Here is a 17,471-nt window from a genome sequence, read left to right as displayed (position 1 = left end):
CAGTAACCCTCTGGTGTTGTGTGGCTATGATCAGTCCACTGCATGTATCCACTGTAACTGCTAACCAGGGTCATGGTTTGAATAAAGGGCATAATGTGAAGTCTGACTGCCAGATTTGATTTGCCTTTAGGCCACGGGGATTCACCCCAGCACCCCATAGAGTCGATCGTTGGCAATACGGGCAAGTGGCTACCACATCCCTGGCTGCTGCAAGGGGAATGTTGCAATGCTTTGCGAGGGCTCTCGCTCCTATGTGGAGGTGCTCGTGTATAGCACGAGCTTGTGTTATTGTCCATACACCCTTGGCTGCTGCATCAGCTTTATTGTTGCCTTCCTGATAATATCCCTGTATACTGGCATGACTTCTCACGTGGACTATGGAGGCTGTGGTGCTGCGCTGTTGCAGCGCCTCCTCCAGCATGATGGCTATTGGCGTGCCCGCCCATACATTCTCCTGTGTGCACTGATATGATGTATTGAGTAGGCTATATGGATTCAGCTCTGTCCAGTTGCTTTGAGGAATACCTAACACCAGTGCATCAATTGATCCGCTGTCCCACAAAGCCAACAACTCTTAATTTGGGTATAATTAACAATACGCCTAAGTAGCATAACATATCCATTAGTGTTAAAAGTAGCATCAGCTTCTATAATAGCGTTAAAAGTAATATTACCTCCTAAAAGCCACAATATACAGCTAATAATAACAGTAACACTTCTTCCTCCCATGTTGTTCTTCTGCAGGCTCACACTTTCCACAGCTAGGGTACCAGCTGCCTGCCTGCTACGTTTGATGTATGCGAGTTTGCTTCCAGCCAAGGTCTCGCCCATTTTTGCTGGCACCCATCTGGTTCCAGTATCTGTAACGACACAAGCATACCCTTTTCCCCAGGTTATTAAGCCCAAGGGTCCCATCCAGTTTCCCGTGTTCCAGTCTCTCAGCATCACCTTACACGGACCCGACTTTACTTCTGTCAGGCCTCCCTTTAGCCCAGCCCTGTGTTTGACCATCAGAGGGACTAGGCTATCCTGGGGCAATCTCAAAATTTTAAAACATATTCTGCTCTTGCCAATTTTTCGTTTTTCGTAGCTGGCGTTTCAGCGTTTGGTTCATATGTGCCACTATGTCATGGTCCTCAGGATGTAATAGTATGGTGAAAAAAACAATCTTTTAAATCGATTATTAAGATGTCCAAATCATTTTGAAAGGTTCTCGATTTCCATTTCTATTTATGTTTGCATAGCTTCAATTTGGTTTCCTCCCCAGAAATTGCTTGGGATTTCTGTATATTAAGGAGGCGCCCGCTCCAGTAGCATTGAGGCTTTTACAATTTGTAAGGACTGTTGCAGGTCCTTCCGTGTCAGTTGCACTGGAGCTTGGCCGTCGCTTCATTCTTGTTTCCCATGCTGAAGTACTTCCCTAGTCTCTTTCCAAGGATACAAGTCAGAGTACGGCTCCCAGTCCTCCATCGGTGGGGTGGGTGGGCGGGGGAGGTGGGGGGGGACGCCGTAGTCTGAGTTATTCCTGACTTTCCCACTTTCAAATTCTGGACTTTCTTGTTGTGCTTATTTAGCCCTCTCTGCTGATATATATTACACAATAAAGATCTAAAAACCACAGATACAAACAGCACAAACACAATTTCCATCCAGTGGCGCACGACCTCACGTAGCTGTGCACTCCACTAGTGAGTTCCACTGTCTCAATTGCCTAATCCCATCCTCGCTGCCAATTAGGTTGCGAATGGGTTTGGGATTCGGCAATAATCACACAGAACAAAGTGGCTACGGCTATTCAGGTGAAAGCACGTTAAAGAAGCAAAGTATGACTAATTACTCGTGAGGTAATACTTGTCGGCAGGACACTGAGACTGAACATTCTCTTGAGTTGGCAGATGAGAGGGTTGCTGACAGGCTCCTAACTCAGCGGGCGTCCCCGCAGAGACAACGTGGGTCTCAGTGTTAGGAGTCTCACCCCTCCTTTCTCTCTGCACTGTCTGTTTATGCCCGGTGCATCCTGCCACGTAGGGCCAGTACGTGCCAGCAGGCAGACCAGGGGGCGGACAAACTCCGCCTTCAGTCACATAACCTTCCCTCCTGGGTGCGCAGGTGCGCATGTCAGTAAATTGTCCCAGTCGTCAGTCTGAGGGTCCTGCCTTTCTCATCTCCCTCCCTCTCGGGTGTTTGACCTTCAAACTAATTTAGAGGATGTTTGCAGTTAAGTTGGCTACAAGCCCAGTCGAGCAGCCGCCTTCAGCTGCTTTCGGAGGAGGTCGGCTCCGAGCCTGGCTGGGCAGCCGCCTCCGCACTCCTTATCGCTCAGCCTGGGCAGGCAAACATCTTCTTTCTCAGGGTCTTGGATCCTATTTTGCACAATAGTTTTATGACTCTACAGATCATACAAATTTCCACCTTTCACCCATACCTCGTGTCGGCATCAATATACAAAGGATACAACACATAATAGAGATGAACATAGCAAATAGAAATAATAGCCCTAATAACGGTTTCCGTCCTCACTTAAAGTATTACAGTTCTTCAACCTCCACTTTTAAAGACAGATCAAATTCCTCTGCACCTCCCTCCTGGCTTTCATCAAGCCTTCAGCAACACAAGCTTCCCTGATCTCACTCGCCTTCTCTTCCCCAGCCCCCCTTTCTCCCTTCTCCAAGGCAATCTAACAAGCGGAAGCGGGGGCACAGACAGTGTAGGCGCCGCAGGTGCAGGCACAGAGGCAGGCACGGGCGGGGGGGTTAGCGATGGATCTCCAAACACCAGCGGTTTTCAGTGGCGTGGCGGTCCCGGTCCTGAAGTGCTTGCAAAGGCTGCCGTGGCTCCGATGGCCACTTTGCTTTTGGCTTTCACATCGGGTTTGAATACTAGGTGGGGCTCGGCTTTGAACCCATTCTCTCTGCACCAGATCGAAAGCTTGCAGAGGGTCTGTTCATCAGCCTCTGTCTGCACTCCCACTGCTTCGCTCTTCCCGAGCGCCTCCCGTGCTGCCCTCCAAGTCTCCCTCTCCTCCCTTGCTCTCTGGAGGACCTGCCGTATCACTCCCCATGTCTTTAGATCTTTCACAGTCCCTTTAGACATACCGTATTCCGTTAACGCGGTGGTACATCTCTGCCAGTGCTGAGGGAATAAAACTTCCCCGGCACTGTTAACCGCCCCTTCTTCAAGGAGCCGCTCAATGCAGCTCTTAGCTGCGTTCGATTTCATAGAAATCCCCCATTCACGAGCAAACGATAATACGACCTTGATTATCCCTTCCATGATCCGGATCACTCGACCGCCTACGGTCCGCCGCCTCGGAGTATCACGTCGGGGTCACCACTTGTTGCCTGACATTGGCAATCGACTCCGTCTGCCGAGGCGGCCAGGCACGTCCCACCCGTGCCTGGGCCAAAGAGCACAGACACCAATATGAGGATGCTGCAAATGGCGTTTAATATACGCAGGCTGGATCTTATAAAGGTAGCAAAGGCGGAAGCATGCCTATATAGCCAATAAGCGTTGCTCTTTACCTAATATGGCATATGCCTTAGTTCCCTATTCTTCCCGTACATCGCGAGATCTTCCGAGCGCCGTACCCTACAGGATCCTCAGCACAGCTCTGAAGATCTGCACGTAGGAAACCACAATAAAAACGAAACACCCAAAAGTTAAACAAAGACTAACCACAAGAAGCCCAACTTCCCTGAGGTAGGAATTTGAGCAGGAGAGCTTGAGGATCTGGGGGATCTCACAGAAGAACTGCTCCACCACGTTGCCTTGGCAGAGGGGTAGGGAAAATGTGTTCACGGTGTGCAAGAGTGCATTGAGGAAACCACTGGCCCAGGCAGCTGCTGCCATTTTGACACAAGCTCTGCTGTCCAGGAGGGTCCCATAGTGCAGGGGTCTGCAGATGGCAACGTAGCGGTCGTAGGCCATGACTGTGAGGAGATAATACTCTGCTGAAAACAAGAAGAAGTAGAAAAATACCTGGGCAGCACATTCCAAATAGGAAATGGCCCTCATGTTCCACAGGGAATTGTGCATGGCTTTGGGAACAGTCGTGGAGATGGAGCCCAGGTCGAGGAGGGAGAGGTTGAGGAGGAAGAAGTACATGGGGGTGTGGAGGCGGTGGTCGCAGGCTACGGCTGTGATGATGAGGCCGTTGGCCAGGAGGGCAGCCAGGTAGATGGCCAGGAAGAGCGAGAAGTGCAAGAGCTGCAGCTCCCGCGTGTCTGCGAATGGCAGGAGGAGGAACTCGTTGAGGGAGCTGCTGTTGGACATTTCATTCTCTCCAGGCTCTGTGGATTGTTCAAAAAAGAAAAGATATTGAGCAGTTATCCTAGATTTTCAAATTTAAATATCTCCCAACCTGTTCCTGTTCAAACACACTGCCCATATTGCCTCTCTCCATGGAGATCTTTGTGCAGCTCACTTCTTTGAGCCTCAGTGTGCGATGGCTGAATGTGCTGTGAGGAGCAGGGGCATCTCCCCATGGGCTCCAGAGAAGTCTGTCCAGCCCTACAGTAGGGGGAAGGAGACAAGAGGGGAGATGAGCTCTGAGATTCACAATTTTTCCGGTAAAATCCCCCTGGTTTGTAAAAGGGCTTTTCAGTATCTACAGCACCACTTCTAATGAACGTGTATTGACAGCAGAGTTTGGGGATTTTTAACGTTTATTTTGACATGTGTTTTCTTTGGGATGCCCCTCTCACCTCTGCAGAGTGTTCCTCAGAGGCAGATTTTTTCAGCATTTCTACTGGGAATCGTGAGAAAATGCATTTATAGTCATGTTATGCAGAGTGAGGAGAGCTCCTCTGCCCATTAGCCTTGATTGCGGCTGTTGTGTGCCCAAACCTCACTGAGGTGCATGATGATCACCCTAATCAGTTGCCCTAGAAAGAACCCAGCCCCTCCTAAGAGCAGACAAGTCCAGTTTCAAAACCTCCGATCTCCAACTTCTCTCCCTTTCTCAGGGCACATGAAGGAGGACTCCAAGCTTCGCTTCTAGCCAAGAATATGCAGGGCTCTTTCCAGCTGCCCATATGCAGTTTTCAAACTGTTTTTTCATACTCTTGGTCTGTGTAACAGATTCTTCAGAGGTCTCCTGGACATCACAGAGATGGCAGGAGGCAGCAATGTCCCTCCTGAGGGCACCTCCAAGTCTGTTAAGACATTACAGGCAAAATGGTCAAATAAAGTTGCCTTGAAGATGGACTGTGCTTAAGGGAGAGTTAGCTCAGTTCCTAAACCCCTGGGCTGCATTTCCTGGAATTGCACAGGTTAGAGGGGACTGGAGTCGCCTCACTCCCATGCATATCCCTCTCTTCCACAGCTTGCAGGGTGGGTGTCTGAACTGCATCTGAAAACTCTGCAACCCCAGGGAGCCCAAGAGAAGAACAGGAGGGGAAACAAGGACCAACCCTGCGATCCTATTGCCAAGGGGAGAAAGGAAAGACGGGCAGAGGGGCACTCAGGAACACCCTTACCTCACCTATGTGGACATGCTACCTCACAGATGGTGACATTGCAGGCCGTGCATCTGAAGCCCCTATATTGGGCAGCAGGAAATGTGCCCATAGCAGGAGGGATGTCCCTGTCCTTTGCCAGGGATCTGGCTGTAGTGGAGTGGGCTGATACCCTGGACCCCAAGGCTGTCAGGGCAGAGAGGCTGCTGGGTGGCAGAGGAGACGTGGCAGGGCTTGCTCAGAGGAAGGTGTCTGCATTGGAAGGACTGAGCATGACTTCCCCAAATCCGTCCTCCCATCATGGTGGGCACTTCCCTCTCCTTCCCTGACCATCTCTGCTGCCCACAGCAGTCCCTGATGGCACCTTACTCTGCCCCAACATTTTTTTCAGTCTGTGCTCACAGAGACATCACCTTTGTGTGCTCAGTTCTGCCCTACACAAGCCTCTGGGGACAGGGCACTGTCCAGGGGCATCGCTGTGCAGGCACTTTACGGAGCAAGTGAAATAAATTGCACAAAGGTGATGCTGATGATGTCTGCAGACTAAGGTGGGTTGAAGAGGCTCTATAAAGTTTCTCACAGATCTCTGAGAGGGAAGGCTTGAGTCCACTACTTTGGCAAACCAGAATACACTCCTCTTTTCTCCCTGCAGCAGTTAGGGAGATAACTGAAAGTGCAGACAGGAAGAGGAAAGTTTCTGCCCTTGGAAGTAGCCCTTCTCTTGATCTTCCTGTTGAAAAGACTCTTGGGACATGTCCTGTGCATGAACAAGGTGAGCAGACTTGACCGATGCAGCACAGTCTCAACAGGAAGATGATCCTGGCTGACTGGGACCAGCCCTGTCAGAGCTTCTCTGTGCAGCACTGACCCTTGCAGGCAGCAGAGTCACTGCCCAGGGTGCTCCTTCGGGTGCAGGGATGCTGCTCTGATTCAGAAACCTGGAGAGATCTATGTGCACACCCAGCACTTGACACCCCTGCAGCAATACCTGAAAGAAAGGAGCAGCATGCCCTGCCCTGTGAAGGTGCATCAGGGAATCCCTGAGCTGGATCAGCTCCTTCTCCTGCCATGCCCTGGATACTCCAGGACAGACAAGTCCTATCAGTCATGGGGTGGGATGGGTTCAGAAGGTCCCTCCAGGAACCTCAGCAGCATTGCCCTGCAGACAGAGACTTACCATGCAAGGGGTTGTGAAGTTTTCTTCCTTCAGTGAGCTCTGCTCTGTCCTCCCGCTCCACACTGCCGTTCCCCTCTCGCTGCCTTCTCTCCTCTGCTGTCCGCAGCAGCAGGCAGTGCCCGCAGCCCTGCTGCTCTTGGCACAGGAGCTGCTCCTGCACTCGGCTGTCTCTGGGCAGTGCTGCCAGGCTGCCACGAGCTGCCTCCGTCCCAGGAGCCTGGCCCCGCTCAGGAGCAGAGGCCCAGCTGAACTCACCAATTTCTCTGTCCCTCGTGCTCCCTCCTCCTGGGAAATGTGCACTGGAGTCAGCTAAAATAATCCCTGACTGTCCCTCTCTAAACACTAGGAAAGACTGGTGTCAGCACTGTAGTTTGTTTCATCAGAGCATGGTTTACTTGGAAGAGCTGAGTATGTCCCACTCAGGAAGCCCCTCTTCCCAACTCTTAGCTAGGCAAAATAGATGAATACAAGAATAGAGCTCCTTTTCCCAGTGTTCAGGTATTTGTTGATGTCACCCAGTTTGGGATTGTCAGGCTGGTTTAGAAGACCCTGGGCTGCCATGGTATTCTGTGGTGAGCTCCACAGAAACACACAGCAGGTGGGATTCCCCTTGCCCAAGCTGAAGTCAGCACAGCAGGGATGCCTGGATGGGAGGTCTTGCTCTATGCTCCCAATCACTGGTCATTCAGGGTGGGTGTAAGCTGCACACACACAAATCCTTGGTGACACTGGAAGGGTCAGAGGTGGTTGAAGGCATGTGCCAGTGTCTGATTGCTGTGATCACCATATCTACTTTCTTCTAGAGCATGTGTTGGGACCGGGTAGGGAATTGCTTTGGTCCTCCAAAATGTTATCAGATGCCCACTGCTACCAGAGCTCTGCTCACTAGGAAGCAGAGACACGAGCAGATGCTGACATTGAAATAGTTCATCTCATTCTGTTCAGGCACTTGATTCACTGACACAGAAATAGGCCATGCTGGATGCCTGGGGCGTCCAGCACAGCCACGTGTCTCTAACAGATACACCCTGTGACCTACAGGGTAAACGTGTCCCTTTCAAGTGGTTTTGGGCACTCAGGTTTCTTAACAGTGCCCACATGTCTGGATCCCACCACTGTCCTTCAGCCAAGTCCTAACAGTCTAAGCCAAGCTTATTTCATCAATGAGAGAGGCACATCACCCCAAGGTCTCCGCACCCTTAAAACCTTCTAGCTCTCCCTCTCTTGATACTCTTCACAACCCTAGATGCCATGAATGGGACTTGGGCCAATGATGACCCCAGGCTGTGAACTCAGGCCAAAGGACTTCTTCGCTGGCATCTTGTCCTTCCTGGAGATTGGTTCACCTCTGTCCCAGGTCCCAAGGTAAAGCCCGCTCCTGCCATTCTTTCTGCACAGCCCAGCTCGGTTTCTCCTGAGGCCTCCCCTCCTCCCGGCCTGGGTGGGAATGACAAAGGCACTGCCAAAGCTCAAACACCCCAAATAAGGTTGGCATCCCCTTGGCTATGGCTGTTGTCTGCCACCAAGACCTACCAGGAGACACTGGGCCTCACTGTCCCCCTTGCCAACACCCTGAAAGGTGTCGTATCACTGCCCTGCACTTAGCACTGCACACCCCCACCCACATAACATCCCCAGGAAGGCCTGGAAAACATGTGGGGGAAAGGATCTCCCTTTGAGGAAGCTCAGTGACCGAGCTTGGACATTCTGCCTGATCAAACACATCAAGGGTTAAAGTGGCATCACAGCCACCTGCACATTTCCTCTGCCTACCTGTTATCAGTGATTCCAGTGATCTCCTCTAATCAGCCCCTAGGGAATCTTTGCAGCTAACAACTCTCAGTGGGACCCATTAATGCTCTACAGAACTTTGGAGGTTGCTTCTGACTTTGAATTCTTGAACATTTTGTTCAGTCTCCTCTCAGTACCTGAGGTTCATAGGCTCAGCCCCAAACACACTAGGGGACTCATTAAAAAGCAGAAAGCTCTGACCAACTATGTCTCTCCCTGTAATTTTCTCCAAGTCTTGCATGGCTAATTGGAGACGTTTCAGGAGTGTAGCTGAAAGGTGGAGACATAAATAACTACAAGTATTTCTGCTTTTAAAGGCTTTTATCATTATTATAATTTAAGAGCAACATTCTCCAACTGGTGTCAGTGTAGAGTGACTCCTAATGAAGTCTGGACAGAGAGGAAAAGCGTGTCCTGGAGCTCAGGCACTGTATGGACACTTCCTTCCCCCTCCCCAACCCTGCCATTTCTCCCATCAGCCACATGGGACTTCCTCACTCTTGTTAGAGTGTTAGAAGCTTTCCTATTCCACTGAAGTCTGCAACTGAAGGTGGCAGTTCATCTGCTCCAGCTCGCACTTGCTTTCCTTAGAGAACTAGCTGCAAATAGGCACAGGATTTTTCTTAATTGCATAGAAAGAGAAACAGAGCAGGAATAATTTCATAAAGTGTAATTATTCTCTTTGGCTGTAGGCTAAGTCCAAGATGCCAACAATGAGGTCCCTTTGCTACAGGGGAGAGCCTTACTGGATATCTTTTGGAGAGATGGGAAAGGCTGGATATAAGCAGAACATGGGGGACAGGCTCCTGGAAAGCAGAGCAGGCTTTAAACTCCCTGAAGTGCAAACCAGCAGCTGGGTTGCTGAGTGAATAAAGAGTAACGGGAGGATTCCCAATCCTGCAGCTTTACAATGTCCGCCTCGTGTGCTGTGAAGGTCACGTTAGAACTTGTCAGTTCAAGCAGGACATGCGGGAATGGGAGAGCCACACAACTCCTAGGCGTCCTGGGCCATGATGTGGGCCGTGCCGCACTTGGCAATCATAGACCTCTCTGTGTTTCTGTACAAAAGCAGGCACAAAGCTCCGATGCAAGTCCCTAGAGAAAAGGGATTTTCTTGGCTGCTCAGAGCGACCCAAGCACAACATCGGGTTGTCAAAAGAAGGCCTCCATCAGACCTTCAGCTGCACAACTTAGGGCTTCAAGGGAGCTCCCTAAACCAGCACTTCCCATGACCATGGTGACTCAGTAGACATGGAAGAGACAGTGGAGAGAGGAGAGGAGAAAGGGTAGAAACTCCAAAGGCGTGCTCAATGTGCCATAGACAGGATGATAGAGGCTGAATAAGTAACAAATAAAGGAGTAAAGGTCGTGCCTCCTTTTGCAGTGGCTTGGAAAGTCCCATCTCTGACAGGCTCCAAGGGGGATGGAGTCTCCCTTCTGCAAGACTGGCTGCAGGACTGTGCAAAGACCAGGAGGAGAGGAACGTTGGTTGTGGGGATGCTCACAAGCTTCAGCAGCTGGGGAGCTGGGAGCTGGTCATCTCACCACCTTGTGAACAAGTCAAAATCACAGAATCACAGAATGCTTAAGGTTGGAAGGGTCCTCTAGAGGTCATCTAGTCCAACCCCCCTCCATGCGCAGGGTCACCTAGAGCACGTGGCACAGGACTGCATCCAAGCGGGTTTTGAAGATCTCCAGAGAAGGAGACTCCACAACCTCTCTGGGCAACCTGTTCCATATTTAAACAGTTTTTAATCCATTAATATTCAGTATGTATGTTTACTCGCAGACCTCACCTCTGACAAGTTCACAAAGGCTTCCCTCCTATCTGAAAGGGCTCACTCGGTAGCCCTGTTACTTTATACCCATTTCTCTGGTGCTGCATTCAAGATTCCATGACAAATAGAAAACATGGTAAAATACACCATATTGGAAAATGCAGCTTCTGAGCCCGGCAGTGCCTTACGGGCTCCAGACGGGAGTCTGCGTGGCAGCACTGTAGTGTGTGGGCACGTCCTGAGGCGCCCAGAGGCAAAAATGTGTGGGAGATTATTCCGGATGGGCTCGGGATTCGGCAATAATCAGCCAGAATGAGGTGACTACATCAAGCATTTATTCAGATGAAAGCACATAAAATAAGCCAAGTATGGATAGCTATTCACGAGGTGATACCTGCTGATCCGGACCCGAACATCCTCTCAAGCTGGCAGACCAGAGAGAGTTGCTGACCGGCTCCCACGGAGACAGCGTAGGCCTCAGAGTTAGGAGTTTCTTCTCCCCCCCGCTCTCTCCGCACTGTCCACTTTTATGCCCGGTGCATCCTGGCACGTAGGGTCAGTACGACCCAGGAGGCAGGCCGGGGGGCGGACAAACGCCGCCTCTAGTTGTGCAACTCTCCCCGTTGGGTGCGCATGCCAGTCGGGGGTCCCAGCCCTCAATTCGAGGGTCCTGCCTTCCTCCTCCTCTTCCTCATTTCCGGGTGTTTGACCTCCAAAGCTAGTTTGGAGGACGTCTGTGGTTAAGTTGGCTACAAGCCCAGCCGAGCCGTCGGCTTCAACAGGTTTCCAGGGAGGGTAGCCTGGGAACTGGGCTGAGCAGCTGCATCCCTGTTACTTATCGCTCAGCCTGGGCAGGCAAACATCTTCTTGCCCAAGGTCTGGCCTCTTCTTCTCACAGGAGATTTTTATGACTCTACAGATCACAGAAATTTCCATCTCCAATACAGTGACAGAGCCCTGGAACAGGCTGCCCAGAGAGGTTGTGGAGTCTCCTTCTCTGGAGATCTTCAAAACCCGCCTGGATGCAGTCCTGTGCCACGTGCTCTAGGTGACCCTGCGTGTGCAGGGCGGTTGGACTAGATGATCTCTAGAGGTCTCTTCCAACGTTAACCACTCTGTGATTCTGTGAACTTGCTGCTGGAGACAGTGCCCATCATTTCCCTTGCCACATCTTCAGAGTGCAATTCAGCCGAGTCTACATTAACTCACCCATCAGACAGGGAGGGGAATTACTGCAGCACAGCCTGGCAATCATCAATTACTAATGCCACTGCTCTTGTTACACCATGCTCACTTAGGCACTGGCTCCATTTAGCAGCCTAAAAGGTCTTGCTGGACTCCCTGATCCAATGGTAGCTGGCCACAAGTCTCTGCTCCTTGTCCACGTTCGCCAGAGAAGATCATACTCACAGCAGCACAAATTCCTGGTGCTAAGTGCTCCATCTCCCTCCTCTTGATTAAGGAGCTGCCTTTCTCCAGGGCTGCAGAGCTCCGCAGGTGTCAGCCCCTCCATGGGGCACCCTCAGCAAACCCTCTCGTCCCCGCCGCTGCTGCTGGCCCCTCACTGCTCTGGCAGCAGCGACCTCAGCGCCAGCACCCGCCGTGAGCCTCCTGCTGGCCCAGCAGCTCCTCGGGCAGGGGGACCTCGCTCGCGCACAGCCCAGCGTGGGCTGCTGCCGCCGCGGGCTGCAGGGACACCAGGTTCCTCGGCAGAGCCGCCCCGGCCAGGAAGGGGCTGCTGACGTCACAACCAGCTGCGCGGCCTGGCCTATCAGGGGCTGCGGCAGCAGTGACGTCACCAGCCGACGCCCACGCGTCAGCACAGAGCCAGCCCTGCAGAGAGCAGGGGCCTCCCGGCAGCGTCCCCGCAATGGCCCCCGTATCCCTGCCCGCTGCTGAGACACCCCTGGCCTCACAGGCAGCGCCTGCTGCTGCCCCGGCAGCTCCGCGCACACAAGGGACCTCCCGCGTGTCTGCACCAGACCCCGCTGCCGGCCGCGCTGCTGCTGGGACAGGAGCGGCCTCAGAGCCCGTCCCCAGCCATGGGCCAGCGCTGGCCTCGCAGCTGCTCTGCCAGCAGGGACCTCCCAAGGAACTGCCCAGCCAGGCGCCTCTTGCTGGCCTGCCCGGGACTCAGCAAAGAGCAGAGCTCACGGTCACCCTCACAGACATGGATGGACCTGCTAATGCCTGGTGCTGTCCAGCCAGGAGCACAGACAATGTGACCCCCCTCCCAAGCAGGAGCAGTGCCATGTGCCTGCTGCTGGCCTCCCAGGTGCTTGCAAACACTGACTTGACCATCATCTGACTAGGTAATCTCCAAACGTCCCTTGCAACCAGGGAAAGGTGCCTTCTCTCACTCAAGCCCCCTTGGAGATTGCTTATGAGCCAGCAATGTCCCCTTGCTGCCAAGAAGGCCAGTGATCTTCTGGGCTGTAGTAGGAAGACTGTTGCCAGGAGGACAAGGGAGGTGATCCTGCCTCTCTACTAAGTCCTGGGGAGGCCACCCCTTGAGTCCTGTGTCCAGTGCTGGGCTCCCCACTACAATAAGCACATGAAGCTACTGGAGAGAGCCCAGCATTGATCTACAAAGTTGATCAGGGAGCTGGAGCATCCCTCCTGTGGGGAGAAGGTGAGAGAACGGGGCGTGTTTTAGCCTGGGGAAGAGAAGGCTGAGAGGGGATCTTATCAGGGTGTGCAAATACCTGAAGGGAGGATGCCAAGAGCAGAAGAGGATGGCCCAGACTCTTTTCAGTGGTGACTAGTGATGGTACAAGAGGCAACAGACACAAATTGAAGCACAGGAAGTTCTGCCTGAATTTAAGAAAAAGCATCTTGACTGTGAAGATGACAGAGCACTGGCATGGGTTGCCCAGAAAGCTTGTGGATTCACCTTCTCTGCAGATATTCCAGACCTACCTGGACGGGATCCTGTGCATCGTGCTGTAGGTGACACTGCTTTATCAAGGGGATTGCACTAGACCATCTGCGAAGGTCCTTCCAACCTCAACTATTCCGTGATTCTATAAATGGTCTTCACTGGAATAGATCAGCGTTTTGAGCTGTAGGGATCTGCCTGTCCCTCAGCTTTATTGTGAGTGGTGCTCTAACAGGATAGAAGGCATCCAGGGTCATTAGAGATGACCAAGGAAATTCCTGACCTGGCCTCCCACTGAAGGTCTATCTCCAGTGATTCCATTAGGACCTTTAGGCCAGGAGCTTGCAAGCAGACCATGTGCATGCTTAGCCTGGTAAGGGGGAATCCCACCTGCCATGTATTTGTGCAGTTCATGAGTTAGCTGAATCCTTCTCCAAACCTGGTGCTTCTGAACAGACATGTGGAGCCCCAATAAGCCATCTGAATAAGTCATTTGAATCATATATGCACCATGTATCAACAAGCTCCCTTCTTATCCCTGTCTGGGTGCCCTGCCTAGTTAAGAGATGTGAATCAGAACTTCCCGTGGGACATTTCTAACTTTGGTAGACAATCATTATGTGATGAAATAAATTGCAATGTTGGAATCTGTATCCCTGTACTCTTTAGAGAAGGAAAACAGGTTACTCTACTTGATGGAGCATATCCCAGAGGGAGGAATCCCAAGGGACAGAGCAATTCATGAATTCAGCTGGGCTGCAGCTTGTGGCAACCTGTCAGCACTGCCAGAGACAGCCGAGTGCAGGAGCAGCTCCTGTGCCAAGAGCAGCAGGGCTGCGGGCACTGCCTGCTGCTGCGGACAGCAGAGGAGAGAGGACAGAGAGGTGAAAGGCAGCGTGGAGTGGGAGGACAGAGGAGAGCTCATGGTGGGAGCAATCTGTGACACGGTAAGTCAGCAGCTCCAGGGTAATGCTGCTGAGGTTTCTGGAGGGGTCTGCAGCACCCCTCCAGCTGATTACTTTTATTTCTGAGGATTGTTCTCCCTGCTTCTACTTTGCATACAAGGGGATGCTTCAGAACAGAAATTCCCTGTCCCAGCATCACAAGGTCAGGGCATCATGGCTGCTTCTTCTGGAGCTGGTGCAGGACAGTGAAGGCAATGTGTGCACACAGGTTCTTCAGAGCACTGTTCTTCAGAGCAGTGTCCATGCGCCCCAGGGTGCTGTGTGCCCGGGGCAGTGATTCTGTGAGGATCAGCACTCAGCCTGCCAGGGCGCTGCAGGGAGAAGCTCTGGGTGGGAGGAGAGATCCCCCCCGGGCAGGTTCATTCTCCTGCTGAGAGGCTGCTGTGTGGGGTCAGGGCTGCTCACAGCTCAGCCTCACCCACACAACATATCTGGAAGGGGCTTTTCAAGAGGACACTCTTGGGAAGCTTCTATGAAAGGGAAGGGAATATCCAGAGGCTAGGATTTTTTTTGGTATCTTTGACAAGGCAGCAAATGAATGGGACATTTTAGGTTTAGATGCCTAAAGGAGAGTTCTGCAGTGCTGCTCTGAGGGATCAATAGGTCTGCGAGGACCCCAGAATATTCCTTCAACTGCCTTTTCACCTGTGGGCAGCAGCAATATCCCCTTTGCAGCTCTCCTCATTCTCATTGTGCTTAGTCTCACTCTGCTCTCAAGGGGAAGGGCTCCAGGGCATTTCTGACCTCCTCTGCAGTCAGATTTCCAGAACAGCAGAGCTGCCTCTCTCCTGCCATGTGCCCATGTCCCATTGCAAGGCACAGGGGCTGAGAACCACTGTCCTGGGAGTCCACACTGTCTGGGAGGTGCAACCTGGGGACGGTGCTGCTCTGTCTCTCTGTCCTCCCTTGGCAGCAGTCACAGTGTTTCTCCTCGTTTCCCTGCCTCTCCTTTCTGCTCTTGTCCTGGCAGTCAGCTGGGGCTTCAGCTACAAATTCAGATACTCACCCTGAGGTCCTGCCATGGAGGTGTCTGAAGAGGGGCAATGTGCCCAGGGTGCTGGGCAGCGCCATTGGAGGGGCTGCAAAGGGGTTGACTCTCCCTTTAGGAGACCCTGTCACTGTCAGGACACGTGACTGTCTCTGTTGTCCTGCTGAACTGCCGTGCGTAAGTGGACTCAGTGCACAGAGTTTTTTCCATATCAGGAGCAGTGTCTTGTTCTCTCCATCACATATCCACCTTAAACGTGGAGGAAGAGCAAACTTAAATGCGTGCTTTGAAACCAGTCTTCTATGATCTCAACAGAGTCCAGGGTGGTCTGGAGGAACAACGCAGATGTACTGAACAGCATTCCTTACTGTTCCCTAACCAGCAGAGAGCCCATTTCCATGTCCAATCTGCTTAATGGTCACATTTGCAGGAATAGAGACATCTGTCTTTATCTGCATGCCAGTAAAGACATGCAAAGAACCTGACGAGATATGGTGACAGAATCTAAAAATCTCCAAAATAAGAAGTTCTAAAACAGAATGCTAAAACCCTCTGCTGCACCCCACACTACTTGGAAGTATGTGTGGTAATATGAAAAGACCCTTTATCTTAAATATGGATGCCCTGTGACATCAACTCCAAAAAGGAGAGATATCAAGAACCAGTCCTTTATAAACATTGGTGTAGAGTACCTCAGGCTCCGGCTCCTCCCAGAACACTCAGGTGGAGCAGAGACTGAGAAGCTCACTGAAGGTGACAGTGTGAAGAAGAAATTACTGAGAGTTGGGACGGGGTCGAGAAGCATTTCTATGAAAAATGGAAAGTTTATTTCAGAGAAAATTCTTCTAAGCTAATACTGCCTTTTCTTCCCTACACAGTTTTCCTGAGCCCAATAGAACAGATGTCCAACAGCAGCTCCCTCAACGATTTCCTCCTCCTGCCATTTGCAGACACGCGGGAGCTGCAGCTCTTGCACTTCTCGCTCTTCCTGGCCATCTACCTGGCTGCCCTCCTGGCCAACGGCCTCATCATCACAGCCGTAGCCTGCGACCACCGCCTCCACACCCCCATGTACTTCTTCCTCCTCAACCTCTCCCTCCTCGACCTTGGCTTCATCTCCACGACTGTTCCCAAATCCATGGCCAATTCCCTGTGGGACACCAGGGCCATTTCCTATTTGGAATGTGCTGCCCAGATATTTTTCTTCGTCTTCTTGTATGGAGGAGAGTTTTCTCTCCTCACAGTCATGGCCTATGACCACTACGTTGCCATCTGCAGACCCCTGCACTACGGGACCCTCCTGGACAACAGAGCTTGTGTCAGAATGGCAGCAGCTGCCTGGGCCAGTGGTTTTCTCAATGCTCTCATGCAAACTGGGAACACATTTTCCCTGCCACTGTGCCAAGGCAATGTGGTGGAGCAGTTCTTCTGTGAGATCCCTCAGATCCTCAAGCTCTCCTGCTCAGATTCCTACCTCAGGGAAGTTGGGTTTCTTGCTGTTACTATCTCTTTAGGCGTTGGGTGTTTCGTTTTCATTGTGGTGTCCTACGTGCATATCTTCAGAGCTGTGCTGAGGATCCTGTCAGAGCAGGGCCGGCACAAAGCCTTTTCCATGTGCCTCCCGCACCTGGCCGTGGTCTTCCTCTTTCTCAGCACTGCTCTGTTTGCCTACCTGAAGCCCCGCTCCATCTCCTCCCCAGCTCTGGATCTGGTGCTGGCTGTTCTGTACTCGGTGGTGATTCCAGCACTGAACCCCCTCATCTACAGCTTGAGGAACAAGGAACTCAAGGATGCCATTAGGAAAGTGATTTCCTGGACCTTTTTAATCAGTGGTAGTTTTTCCACATCTCTCCACAAATGACTCTTTCTGTATCCCGTAACTGCATTGAGCATTGTTTCTTCATGTTATTTTTATTATGACTTTTACTAGTGATAATAATTGTTATCGTGTTGTTACACAACTACTTGTATTCATTCCCCTTTTTACGGTGTCTGCTCTGTCTCACCTGATACCCTAAATTGTGTTAAATGCTGGACAAGGACTGGCTCCATAACAGTATCTCTGTAATAAAGTAATTTCTATCAGTACAGTGTGTGAAAGCTGGGCTTTTCCTCCAAAGCTGGTATCAAGAATAGGCCCAAGGACTTCCACCCCTCAAGGGCCTGCTGCACAGGATTCTCCATGGGTTCAGCAACACAGAGATCAGAATCATGTAATGATCTTTCAGAGACCAAGGGCTGGTTTGGGAATTCACCTATCAGAGTCCTAGGATAGTGGAGACGCTGAGTGGTCATGGATTTACACATGCTCTCCTACGTATTAAGGCACAGTGTCAGACGGCTGTTCTCATGGAGGGGCAGCTGGAGGTGTCAGGAGAGCACAGAGATCCTCCCGGGACAGCATATGCCGGGGATGGACTGTGAGTAGAGCCTCA

This window comes from Tinamus guttatus, unplaced genomic scaffold (genome assembly GCF_059628265.1).
Source record: "Tinamus guttatus ecotype Peru unplaced genomic scaffold, ASM5962826v1 Tinamus_guttatus_pri_ptg000175l, whole genome shotgun sequence".
Lineage (NCBI taxonomy): Eukaryota > Metazoa > Chordata > Aves > Tinamiformes > Tinamidae > Tinamus > Tinamus guttatus.
The sequence above is the reverse complement of the archived record's forward strand: the minus strand, read 5'-3'. Positions refer to the sequence as shown.